Source organism: Brassica napus, chromosome C2, assembly GCF_020379485.1.
Source record: "Brassica napus cultivar Da-Ae chromosome C2, Da-Ae, whole genome shotgun sequence".
NCBI lineage: Eukaryota > Viridiplantae > Streptophyta > Magnoliopsida > Brassicales > Brassicaceae > Brassica > Brassica napus.
Window position 1 is genome coordinate 34746942 of NC_063445.1, and position 12728 is coordinate 34759669.

Below are 12728 nucleotides of genomic sequence, written 5' to 3' on the forward strand. Positions count from 1 at the left end.
ACATCACTAGGACTGGTTCGACATTCACCCCACTATACTACAACATTTGCAATAGGCAGAAAAACCTATTATCAAATTGGCGCCGTTGCCAATCCTAGTCTGATTGTGACATTGAGTTTGAGTCTTTGCTTGAGACTGAGTTTTACTTTGTTTTAAAGTTACTAATTCTACTTCTTCATCTACTTGTGATCGCAGGTGCATGAACCTAAGAAGTAGAGGCACTACACATCTTACTCCCTTGACAGATATCAAAACACTTGAAAGAGAGAACAGGAGAAGGTTAAGACAAGAAGAGCAAGAGGCTCAGATACAAAGATCAGAACCTATGATGGAACCAGTTCCAGAACAACCTCAAGCTGAAGAGGGCAATGGTCAAGGAGCTGCCAACCTTCGACCTAGACAACCACAACGCCAAGCTAGGGCCATCGGTACATATGATCAACCTAACATAAATGGGAATAGGTTGGGCATTAGGGCACCGCCAGTTGCCAACAACAATTTCGAGATCAAGTCCAGCCTCATCAACATGATTGAAAACAACAAGTACCATGGACTTGCCTTGGAAGACCCACTAGATCACCTTGACAGATTTGATAAGTACTGTGGCTTGTCAAAAACAAATGGAGTTTCAGAGGATGCTTTCAAGCTCAGATTGTTTCCCTTCTCTTTGGGAGACAAGGCTCACACTTGGGAGAAAAACATCTCAAGTGATACTATCACCACTTGGGATGAATGCAAGAAGGCCTTCCTCAACAAGTTCTTCTCTGCTACAAGGACTGCCAACCTTAGAAATCAGATCTCTGGTTTTCAACAAAGAGGACTTGAAGGATTTTCAGAGGCATGGGAGAGATTCAGAAGCTACTTGTCTCAATGTCCCCACCATGGCTTCAACAATGAGAGCTTGCTAAGCACTTTCTACAGAGGAGTCTTGCCTAAATTCAAAAGCCAGCTTGACACTGCAAGCAATGGAAACTTCTTGGGGAGGACTGTCGAAGATGCATTAGAACTCTTGGAGAACATGGCACAGAGTGACTCTGTCTACAATGATGAATATGATAGAAGAGACAGAGGTGGTGGAGGAGAAGATATGACCACAAAGAGAGAGCTGAAAGCACTTCAAGACAAGATTGACATGCTACTATCAGAAAAGACCAAGAAAGAGGAGTTACATATGGTTGCTGAAGTTGATGGAGTAGAATGCCAAGAAGATATGTACTATGTCAATGCTCAGGGTACATGGTACAAGAAGGAGCCTGACTATCAATACCAGAACAACTACCAACAGAAACCCTTCTACAACAACCAACAGAAGCCATTCAACAACTACCAGCCAAGACCATTCTACAACAATCAGCCTAAGCCATTCTACAACAACAACCAAGGTGGTTACCAACCCAAACAGAACTTCCCTCCGGGATTCTCACCAAAACCAAGTCAACCTGCACAAGACCAAGCTGGATCATCAACACAACCTCCACAAGAGAGTAGTACTGAAGCTATGCTGAAACAATTATTGGAGGGACAAGCAAGAAGTGAGAAACAATTAGGGTATGAGCTGAAAAATCTCCACAACAAGATTGATGGGAATTACCATGATCTAAACAACAAGTTCAAAGCCTTGGAGAACCAGTTTGTCTCTATGACAGCCAGCTCAAGTCGCCAACAAGGTTCCCTACCTGGAAAGCCTGAACAAAACCCAAAGGAGACAATGAAGGCAATCACCCTAAGGAGTGGAAGAGAGTTGCCTCCTAAAGTTCTCATTAAGGATAATGAGAAACAAGGTGGGGAGGTGGTCATCAATGTAGATGATGATGTGGTGATTGTGGATGAGAAGACTAATGAGGAAATCTTGGAGAAGATAGTTGAAGCTAAGGGCAAGAGAAAGATTGGAGAGGAGAAAGTTGAGAACAAAAATGAGGCTGCTACATCAACAAAAGAGAAATTGTTCACTCCTCCTCCCTATGAGCCAAAGCTTCCCTTTCCTGGAAGATTCAAGAAGCAACTCCTAGAGAAGTACAAAGCCTTGTTTGACAAGCAAATGAGTGAAGTTCAACTCACCATGCCCATAATTGATGCATTTATGCTGGTTCCACAATACAGCAAGTTCTTGAAAGATGCTGTAGAACAAAAGAAGAAAGAGATGGAAGGGATGGTGATTCTTACTCATGAGTGCAGTGCCATTATTCAGAGACTGACTGTCCCAAGGAAGCTAGAAGACCCTGGTAGTTTCACCCTGCCATGCGCCATTGGACCTTTGACATTTGAGAGATGTCTATGTGATTTGGGAGCAAGTGTCAGCCTCATGCCACTATCCATTGCCAAGAAGCTTGGGTTTACACAATATAAAAAGTGCAAGATCTCTTTGGTGCTAGCTGATCGATCTGTCAAGCTCCCCATTGGCATCCTAGAAGATCTTCCTGTCAAGATAGGAAATTGTGAAGTGCCTACTGACTTTGTAGTGCTTGAGATGGATGAAGAGCCTAGAGATCCTTTGATCTTTGGAAGACCTTTCTTGGCAACTGCTGGAGCAATGGTGAATGTGAGAGATGGCACAATTGATCTCCACCTTGGAAAAGATCACATTCTCCATTTTGATATCAAGGAGATGATGAAGAAGCCCACAACTCAAGGAGAAATATTCTACATTGATGAGATGGATGCCTTGGCTGATAATTTCCTTGAGGAGTTAGCGATTGAGGACTCTCTTCAACATGCCCTGACCATTGAAAGAGAGACCCAAATGATTGAAAACAAGGATAGTGATGAGCTAGTAAGAAGGCTAGATGTTCACCTTGAGAAGGATGGAGAAGATGAGTTCATGGAGTTGCCACAAATGACTCAACATGCTGCCTCAGCAGACATTCAAGAGAACCTCCATGAAGCTGATTGGAGTGAGCTCAAGGCACCAAAAGTGGAGCTTAAACCTCTTCCCCATGGTGTAAGGTACGCTTTCCTTGGACCTAATGAGACATATCCTGTCATTGTGAGTAGTGAGCTGACTGAGAATGAATTGTCTATGCTTTTAAATGAACTTAAAAAGTATAGAAAAGCACTAGGATACTCACTTGATGACATTAAAGGAATCTCACCATCTTTGTGCATGCATAGGATACATCTAGAGGATGAATCTAAAACTTCAATTGAACACCAAAGAAGATTAAATCCTAATTTGAAAGATGTTGTTAAAAAAGAGATAATCAAATTGTTAGATGCTGGTGTGATCTATCCTATCTCTGATAGCAATTGGGTTTCACCTGTGCATGTAGTTCCTAAAAAAGGTGGCATAACAGTTGTTAAGAACGAAAATGATGAGTTAATACCAACAAGAACAATAACTGGACATAGGATGTGCATTGACTATCGAAAACTGAATGCAGCCTCTAGAAAGGATCATTTCCCTTTACCATTCATTGATCAGATGTTAGAGAGGCTAGCTAACCATCCCTATTATTGTTTCCTTGATGGATACTCTGGATTTTTCCAAATCCCTATACACCCAAATGACCAAGAGAAAACGACATTCACTTGTCCTTATGGTACCTTTGCATATCGAAGGATGCCATTTGGACTGTGCAATGCACCAGCAACATTCCAAAGAGCAATGATGTCGATTTTCTCTGATCTTATTGAGGATGTAATGGAGGTGTTTATGGATGATTTTTCTGTATACGGTTCTTCGTTTGCTACTTGTTTGTCAAATTTGTGCAGGGTCCTACAGAGATGTGAAGATACCAACCTTGTGCTGAATTGGGAGAAGTGCCACTTCATGGTTAAAGAAGGGATTGTGCTTGGGCACAAGATTTCAGAGAGAGGCATTGAAGTGGACCAAGCCAAGATCGAGGTGATGGCGAGGTTGGCTCCACCAAAAACAGTGAAAGACATTAGAAGCTTCCTTGGCCATGCTGGTTTCTACAGAAGGTTCATCAAAGACTTCTCCAAAATAGCTAGACCATTGACCAAGCTGCTGTGCAAGGAGATCATCTTCAACTTTGATGAAGAATGCCTAGAAGCCTTTAAGAAGCTGAAGGAGGAGCTCACCAGTGCCCCAATAGTTCAACCACCAGATTGGAGTCTACCCTTCGAAATCATGTGCGACGCCAGTGACTATGCTGTGGGGGCAGTCTTGGGGCAAAAGAAGGACAAGAAGACACATGTGATCTACTATGCAAGTAGAACCCTTGATGAAGCTCAAGCTAAATACTCTACAACTGAGAAGGAGCTATTGGCCATTGTCTTTGCATTTGAGAAGTTCAGAAGCTACTTGGTTGGGTCAAAGGTGACTGTCTACACTGATCATGCTGCATTGAGACACCTCTTAGCCAAGAAAGATGCAAAACCAAGACTGTTGAGGTGGATTCTGCTGCTACAAGAGTTTGATCTTGAGATCAAGGACAGGCCTGGAGTTGAGAATGGAGTAGCTGATCACCTGTCCAGGTTGAAGGTGGAGTGTGGAATCCCTATTGATGACAGACTTCCAGAAGAGCAAATGATGGCTATTCATGCAGTGGTAGCTGTTTGTGAGACAGGAAAGAAACTTGAAGAGGTGAAGGCAGCTGATGAGAAGGGTCCTTGGTATGCTGATATAGTCAACTACTTAGCTAGTGGAAAAGAGCCATTGAACCTTGAAGGTTATGCCAAGAAGAAGTTCTATAAGGATGTGAAGAGATATTATTGGGATGAGCCTTACCTCTACATACTTTGTAGAGATCAACTCTATAGAAGGGCAGTGGCTGAAGAAGAAATTGATGGGATCCTTACACATTGTCATGGATCATCCTATGGAGGCCACTTTGCTACATTTAAGACAGTTGCAAAGGTGCTACAAGCTGGATTTTGGTGGCCTCACATGTTTAAAGACACCCAAGACTTTGTCTCAAGGTGTGACTCTTGTCAAAGAAGAGGAAACATCACCAAGAGGAATGAAATGCCTCAAAACCCCATCCTAGAAGTTGAAGTGTTTGATGTCTGGGGTATTGACTTCATGGGGCCTTTTCCTTCATCTTATAGCAACAAGTACATACTGGTGGCTGTAGATTATGTCTCTAAGTGGGTTGAAGCAATTGCAAGTCCAACCAATGATGCAAAGGTGGTTCTAAAAATGTTCAAGAGCATAATCTTTCCAAGGTTTGGGATTCCAAGAGTTGTGATCAGTGATGGAGGGTCTCACTTCATCAACAAACTGTTTGCAAACCTCCTTAAGAAGAATGGTGTGAAGCACAAGGTTGCAACTCCTTACCACCCCCAAACAAGTGGTCAGGTTGAGATTTCCAACAGGGAGATCAAGTCCATTTTGGAGAAGACTGTGGGGACAACAAGGAAGGATTGGTCTACAAAGCTTGATGATGCACTTTGGGCCTATAGGACTGCTTTCAAGACACCCTTGGGAACCACTCCCTTCAATCTTGTCTATGGGAAAGCTTGCCATCTGCCAGTGGAGCTTGAGTACAAGGCATTATGGGCTGTTAAGATGCTGAACTTTGACATCAAGAGTGCCAAAGAGAAAAGACTTTTCCAACTCCATGAGCTTGATGAGATTCGACTTGATGCTTTTGAGAACTCAAGAATTTACAAAGAAAAGACCAAGGCATTCCATGACAAGAAGATCCTGAAGAGGGAGTTCAACATTGGAGATCAAGTGTTGCTCTTCAACTCTCGATTGAAGTTGTTCCCTGGAAAACTTAAGTCAAGATGGTCCGGCCCTTTCAAGATCAAAGAAGTGAGGCCATATGGAGCAATTGTGCTTTGGAACAAGACTGGTGAGGAATTTGCAGTGAATGGGCAAAGAGTCAAGCTGTACATGGCGGCCACACCTGAGAAGGAAGGAACCTCGGTTCCACTTTCCGATCCCAAACCAGCCTAAACCAAAAAGGGGTAGTCAAGCTAGAGACTTAAAACAAGCTCACTTGGGAGGAAGTCCCATGTCTATCCCTATATATATTATTGTTTTACTTGTGTGGTTTTTCTTTTGTGTGTTTGATAAGTGTGTTTAAAATTTTCAGGTGATTCTCCACTTAATCAAAGAGAAAGATGGCCATCCAGCAAAGCTACAAGTGTTAAAATTATTCAACTCCATCTAGCAACTCCAAGCTAAGTGTCTCTACAACCATTGTAAATATATAGTTTTCTTGTTTGTTTCTTCTAGACCTCTTCTTTCACCTTGCTCTCACACAAGAGACTGTGTGAAGTAAGTGTGGGGGGGGGGGGAGTCTACTTACCTCACATGTTTTCTGTTTTGTTTACTTGTCATAAGCATTGCATATCCATTTGCATAGAAAATCCATAAAAATTTGCAAAATTCCAAAAAAAAAAAAAAAAAAAAAAATTTAGTTATATCATTTGCATCTTTAGGTTTGAGTCTAGATCATATAGAATGCATAGGTAAAATCCCTACAAAGGACTCATGCAATGAACTCATTGTTGATACCCTTTTGAATCATAATAAGTAGCTTGAGCTTCTTCTGAATTTCTTGTAGACTTCGAGCCTTGAAAACTCCTCTTAAGACTCATTGAATCTTACTCTTTGAAACCAACTCCGATCTTAATTGACTAAAATGAACTTAATGCTTCTTGCTTATGGTCTCTTGAGTACTAAATCATGTCTTTACACACACTTGAGCTTGTATAAACCGTTTTACCAATCTTTTTGACAACTCAAGTGGTAGTCCATACCCTAAACCCTTCCCTTCTTTCAAACCATCATTAATTGTTGAGTGAGGTCTTTTTGTGAAAGCTTGTCATATGCAAAATCTTGAGAGTATTAGGAGCGACATTGATTTGTTCTCTTCTCTTGCTAGCATTAGGACCTCTTTTGGGCTAGAATCTAGGATGGTGGTTGGAATGATGTGCTTTAATTATTTTGATCTTGAGGATTGAATTGGGAAAGATTATGTAAAGGAAATGAATAAAAAAGTGTGTCTAAAAAAAAAAAAAAAAACTCAGATTGTGTCAATAAAAACCCCAAAAAGAAAAGAAAAAAAGAAAAAAATAAGAGAATGGGGATAACAAATTTTTGAGCTAAGATACATAGTTGTTAAGACAAAGAAAAGAAAAGAAAAGAGTGTTCATTGGGTAAGAGATGAAAATGGGTGTACATTTGGGATTTGAGATGAAGAAAAGAAAGGGTAGAACTTAAAAATTGTCTAGGAAAAGGGTACAATGATGAGAACCGATTTATGTATGCATTAATTGCTCTTTTTCTTAGATAAATTTTGCATAATGATCAAGCTCCTATTCTTGAGTGTAAGTCACCATAGCAAAATGTATTTGGACCCTTCTCATTCTTCACATTAAGCCATTTTTTCTCACCAAACCAAATGATTTGGACCAATTGGCAATTTGCGAGAATTCACTTATGATATTTCTTATTGAATGTGAGAGTTGGTTGATTTGAGGATTCATGATAATGAGTTAAAAGATCAAAGGAATTGATAGGCCTAGAGAAGTTAGAGCTAATAAAAACATCTTGCTCTTGCTATTTGGTATGATTTTGTAAGGATATCACAACGATGGCATTGAAGAGTTTCTTAAGGTCATGAATTTCCATTTGTGTATTGAAACATCACTTCCCATGTTCTTGAAAGTTTACTTGAGGACAAGTAAAGGACTAGTGTGGGGGAGTTGATGTGTTGTGATTTTGCATAGTTTTAGCTTTGTTATTTCATATATATTCATGCATTAACCTTACATTTATTTGCATTTAGAGTCTATTGCATGTACATTTGCATCTTGTAGGTGTTGGATGAATTGTTTGGAGTTTTGGAGGTGATTAGAGCACAAAAGGAGCTTTCGAGGAGTCTTGAACCGAACGTGTGAAAGACAAGCATGGATGAAGGTCTTAAAGATATCTTTTGAAACTTGTCTTTTGGGAAGACATGGTAAATTGAGTTAGCTTTACAATGGAGGTGGTTTCAAGTCGTTTGGAGCTGTATTGAGGGATTTATGATCAAAATACTACACACATATCAGTATGACATTCCTAGCGGCCACCCTAGCAACATCAACAATAGCCTTCGAATTTTAAGCCTTTAGACTCATTTTTATTCACTTAAAACCTATAAAACTCATTACTATTCATTATTCTTCTTATTTTTGGTATTCTAAAGGTGTGTGCAACATGGAGAAAGTGGAGAAAACTTTAATGAGTGAGTTTTATCTCTTTAAAGCTTGCAACATGGGGGATGGGTTGTCTATCATGAGTTTGGTGGCTCTTTTGGCCTAACTTTCTCTACCTTTTCTGAAGAGGCAAGACTACTTTGGCCATATGAAGGGGCAAAAGGTGTTCTATAATGGAAGAAAGTGGAGAATAACTTTTATGAGTGTGTTTTATGCTTTATGCTTTCACATGATGGATGTGTTGTCATCCTCCTTTACTTAGGCTATAAAAGAGACTGCAAGGGGAAGGAGGAAGACACACAATACACAGAGTACAATACAACAAAGAGTAGAGAGTGAAAGTTTTATAGTTTCATATTTTGTATTTTGAGAGTTTGAGAGAAAACATTTGTTCTTGAGCTGTTCTTCATTGTTCATCATCTATTCTTGAGTTTTAATTTCGTTTTGCTTGTTTAATCCTTGTTTATCTTTATTCTCTGTTGTATCTACTTGAATATGCTTCAATCTATTATGAGATTAAGTGTTTTCATGGAGATTAGTGAGTAGTTTCCTTAAGAATTCATGGGTTAGGGAGATTAGAGTAACTTAGTGAAGATCTATGGTGTTATTGTATTAGATCCTTGTATGAACTTGCTTGTTGAGTATTTTTAATGCTTGTTTAGTCTTGATCACTCTAAACCTGATTTCTAAACACTTCTCATCAGACATGATTAGATGAAGTGTTTGAATCAACTCAACTAAGCTCTAGTGAGATTAGCCAAGGACACTTGATGTTAAAATTGCTAGATAGTTATTAAACTTGAACTTAAAGATTGCTTGATTGAATTAAGCCAAAGACATTTGATGTTTAATGATTTCTAAGCAAATGGACATTTACCTAGACATAGGACTTGTCTAAAATTGTGTTTAGACTTAAGAGATTACTTTGATTGAAAGCTTGTCACCTAGATTGGATCTTAGTTACTTGAAGTCAATTCCCAATACCCATGGATTCACTTGGCTAAATTGATTAAAACCTTGTTGTATTGCTCTGTTTTCTATTGTTACTTGTCACACACTCACCACTATTGAATCTGCTTAGCTTAAGAAATGACTTGTACTCTCACTGATTCACATCACTAGGACTGGTTCGACATTCACCCCACTATACTACAACATTTGCAATAGGCAGAAAAACCTATTATCAGAAAACTGCTCTCGTTAAACTTATGTTTTCTTGTAGTGGATGGCGTAGTTCGATCAAAAGAACTAATTTCTTGAAAGTAGCAGCGGTTAACGCCTTGGTGAATAAGTCAGAAGAATTGTCACTTGAACGAACTTGTAGGACACGAACATTACCATTCTTCTGCATTGCATGTCTTGATATGATTCATGTTGATTATTGATAAGACTCATGATCTTAAAGGATTTAGAACGATGATACACTTTCATTTTTGAAATTATAACATTCCTTTTAAGGTGTCTATCATTTGTGTATTCTTTGTTGTCTCGTTAAAACCTTGTCATGGAAAAACCCACTAGGATAAAAATCAATAGTACAACCACACATATTATTACATTTATTCCCCTGGAAGCAATATCTTCACGATATGCATTCCGAACAAATAGATTTCTTTAAGAAATTGAGCTTAGCAGAATAAACTGTTTTAATTTATACTAGTGGTTTTCCCGGACTACGCCCGGGTTTTCTTTAATAAATTTTAGTTTAGTTTAATTTAATTTATTATATTATTTTTTTGAATATATATATATAATTGTTGTGAATAGAAAGAAAGAGGAAATCAATTATTCTTATTATTGCTCCATACACAACGATATATATATATAGCAATACAAACTAGGGTTTAGAAGCTTCTAGAAAGTGGGCTTATTGGCCTACATGGACATTCACATAATAGTTCCTAACACTCTCCTTTGGATCGATGTACATTATAAAAAAATATTTCGTAAAGTGCATAAGATGCTACCTCGTTAAAAACTTTACCAGGAAAACCTAGTGGGAAAAACCATGGTGAAGGGAAAAAAAGTGCAGCGTGCATCTACTCCCCCTGATGAGAACATAAATTGAGGTATCTGATAGTACATAATCCAATGTGATGAATTAACTTATTCTTCTTGGGGTTGGATCAGTTTACTTCTTTTGGTAGATTTGACATTCCTCACTAAAACTTGAATGTCTTAGTGACCGTAGGACAAAATGACTTAAAACCACTTGGAAATTGAAGCTAACATCCATGTCTAACTTTATGCACCGATCTGGCTCTGTTAAGATGGAAATATCGAGCGGTATTTTGAATATCATACAAAATTAGATATTGTGAGACAGCTTGTACATGTCCCACGAAAACAGCCATATCTCGAGTTCTATAATGGATAATGACTTGATTCAAATTGGAGATGAAAATAGACTCAAAGATATTTCTCTGGACTCCAATTTCATATTTTAATTTCATCTAAAAGGTTTCCTTTGATTGGAAAACTTTTGACCTTTGATTATGTCTCAAGAATGGAATGTGTTCATACATTGATTCTTTTTCAAGTATAATTGATCTATCTCATTTTCTCCTGCTTCTTAAATCTTGAAAAATACTTTGGAAGATTGATGACATTCCTCTTTAGGTGTATATCATTATCGTGTTATTTGTTGCCTCGTTAAAACCTTGACATGGAAAACCCAATTGGACAAAAACCATGATAAGGAAAAACAGTACAACTACAAACATCATCATATTTCTCCCCTTGGAAGCATCATTTTAGAGAAATGTTTTCTCATCATATATATCTTCCTTTTAAGAATTGATATAAGCATATCCTTAGTAATAAACTCGTTTGATTGTCAGATAATCTCTTAGACCATTGGACTTCTTATCCATAGCATTATTTTCACACAAAATATCATATCTTGGTCTATTTGTACTCCTTGTCCAAGTTTCTTTTTATAGACAATCTTCTAAACCTTCACATTATGCATACTTATACATACGAGTTATTATTTTGCTTCTTGTAAAAGTTACAAATATGACTATCCCTCTTGTCATACCAAATCACATCTTTCAATCATGAAAGAGATCAGTAAATTTCCAATATCATGGTACTTCATGACCAATACTTTTTCTTTCTTTTATATGCTCAATATACTCGATCGGTAAATTGAGGGCTAGACATGAGGTAACTAAAAAAACAAAAGGGTGCATAATCTTGAATGTCCGTAACACTTTGAGTGTGCTGTATCTCCTTCTTGGCCTTGTTAATTTGCAGTATGCACCTGAGAAGTTTGTGGAGACAATGAAGCTAATGGAACATGGGTACGGAGCAAAGGAGTTTGTGACGAGCAAGGAAGGTATCTTAGACCTTTTGGCTCCGGGGACTTATTATCTGAAAGAGGTTGATTCATTGTACCGGAGATTCTATGGCAAGAAAGGAGACGATGGATCCATAACCAATGGACACTGATTCTTAAAAGCATAAATCACTTGAAAGATGGTGTCTACTCATCGCTCTTTATGTTTACTTTCCAAAATTTATAAGGTTCTTGTTACTTTGATTTAGGGACAGTTTGCATGCTCTTGTTTTTATTTATTTGCCATTGATTCGATTCTCTGAAGCTTTTTTTTTTTTCTCTTAGTGTGTGTTTTAAATAAGCCCGTTAATTTTAGGAATTATTAAGATGTTAAAATAAACCTTTAAATTATTCATCAGGTGGATTATTTATGGTGTTCTTGTTTTGGTTTGCTCACTTGTTATCTGAACGTATGTCAATTTTAGATTTTTAACTATGATAAGTGAATTTGTACTATGGTAATTGCTTAAACATAATGTAAAAATATGTATGGTTATATGACTAATATTAGGACTAGGTGTCAAAATTGGTTTAAATTAATCGATCAATCCAAACCAGTCCAACCTATAGATTTTAATGGGTTAGAAACTTGGATGTTAATGGATTAGTAGGTTTAATATGTTGGATTAAAATGGTTTGGACTGGAATGAGTTTGACGCTCTAACATATAAGGCAATGAACGTGCTCATCATTTCTATTACTATGATGGTAGCTTCTGAATATTCCCTTAATATTGGATCTTATGTTATAATGAAAAATTGGAGTAGATTGTTGCCTGTAATGTCTAAGCTTTAGTTTGTACTAGTTTCTGAATACATGGTTACATGCTTAATTATTAAGCTATAAGTATTATTTCCTATTGATTAGCATGACTGGTTTAATGTGAATTGATGGTGTATGTTAACACTACAAACACTATTGGCTTATATGTATTGGAGATAACAATGGTAAAGGCGAAATGATTATTATTCGATCAGGTCCGAATGGAGTGGAGAAACAATCCGTAAACAACCAAAGCGACATCATCACACATCCACCAAAAGAGTAAGTCTTAATTGTAGTTCAAACTAATGATCTCTGATATTTATTTGAGTTCTAAGAGTCTGAAATATATTACAAATGGTCCAGATAGATTCTGATTTTTCGAGAAACTAGAAATAAAAACGAAGAAGTTAATTCAAAAAGTTGTTGATATGTCTCCTCTTTCATATTAAAGAATAAAGAGTTATAATCTTTGGTGCACTGAGACAAGTTTTTAACTGATTCATTAGTTTCT

General features: G+C 37.7%; 2 long non-coding RNA genes and 1 other non-coding gene across 3 annotated transcripts; 2 read left to right on the forward strand and 1 right to left on the reverse strand.

Annotated features, from left to right (window-relative positions):
- Window positions 1–781: 781 nt before the first annotated feature.
- On the reverse strand, window positions 782–888 carry LOC125582693. The gene has a single exon (XR_007320149.1). It is a non-coding gene; the product is annotated as a small nucleolar RNA R71 (small nucleolar RNA).
- A 5386-nt stretch (window positions 889–6274) lies between these two features.
- LOC125581783 lies at window positions 6275–8553 on the forward strand. The gene is made up of 2 exons (XR_007319474.1): window positions 6275–7964; window positions 8103–8553. It is a non-coding gene; the product is annotated as an uncharacterized LOC125581783 (long non-coding RNA).
- Window positions 8554–9153: 600 nt separating this feature from the next.
- Window positions 9154–11731, forward strand: LOC125581784. Its single transcript, XR_007319475.1, has 2 exons — window positions 9154–11280; window positions 11371–11731. It is a non-coding gene; the product is annotated as an uncharacterized LOC125581784 (long non-coding RNA).
- Window positions 11732–12728: the final 997 nt, after the last annotated feature.